Below are 1,091 nucleotides of genomic sequence, written 5' to 3'. Positions count from 1 at the left end.
TTTACACAAGAAAAACAATTATTGGTGAACGTGTGAAAGTCGTAAATGGTGACTAAGAAACACTTCACTTAAATCAGTGAAGAGAACCAAGTTTGTTCAATAAAGTTCAAAGTACGTATATTAAAAAAAAAATTCATTACTAAAAGTTTTATTATATTACCACTGCTTACATAGAGGTATACAGCAGATACATCTCAGCGTCCATATTGGCTAGACTTTTGCACAGCTCGTTACTTTTTTAATTATACATAACATGTATGAAAACTAATTGTTTGCTTTCTCGATTCTACAAAAACTACAAACCTTTGTTAATCGCTATCTAAGAAGAATAGTAGGAATCTGGTGGACAAGAATAATTACGAATGATTGCGATGTATTACAAATTAGACGGAGACCATTAAAGAAATAAATAAGCACAAATACGGTTGACTGGGCCATACTCTACCTAAAGACTGATCGGCAATTTCACATACTCCGCTTGAATGGAACCCTCAAAGTAAAAGAAGTGTAGGAAGACCTGAACGACGTGAAGACGTACAATACAACGGGAAACATCCAAATATATTAAGTTCTTAATTATTTTAATTAATAACACGCCAAAAATAAAATGATAATAATTGTTTGCAAACAAAATTTGAAAATATTGGTTTACATGAAAATTTTCGATGATATTTTGCAACTAGTGGAAATAGGCATTGAATATCATCCAGTTAACAGTTTGGTAAAGAGCACCTTACGAAAGATACTTAATCTTGGGTATCTTATGTATAAACACAAAGTAGTTTGATAGCCCAAATTACCATTAATAAATCGCTGCGTTATCGAATCTCAGAATGGTTACAGGGTCTTCGGGTAGGTATGCAGATCTGAGGTCAATTATTGTTTAGTCTGATGAAGTGATAAACAATAATCCAGTCAAGGCATAAAGAGGGGTTTTAAAGATACCTGGAGTTAATAAAGAGTAAAAGTGCTCAAGTGAGATTGGAAGACAATTGTTTTTTATCAGCTGCTCCAGTATGTTTCAGTAACCGTTGATTTGGTTCTCTACGGGTCATAACTAAAATGTTAGAATGCAAGAATCAAGGAAATGC

The sequence above is a fragment of the Teleopsis dalmanni genome, chromosome 2, assembly GCF_002237135.1.
Source record: "Teleopsis dalmanni isolate 2A chromosome 2, ASM223713v2, whole genome shotgun sequence".
In the NCBI taxonomy this organism is placed as follows: Eukaryota; Metazoa; Arthropoda; class Insecta; order Diptera; family Diopsidae; genus Teleopsis; species Teleopsis dalmanni.
The sequence above is the reverse complement of the archived record's forward strand: the minus strand, read 5'-3'. Positions refer to the sequence as shown.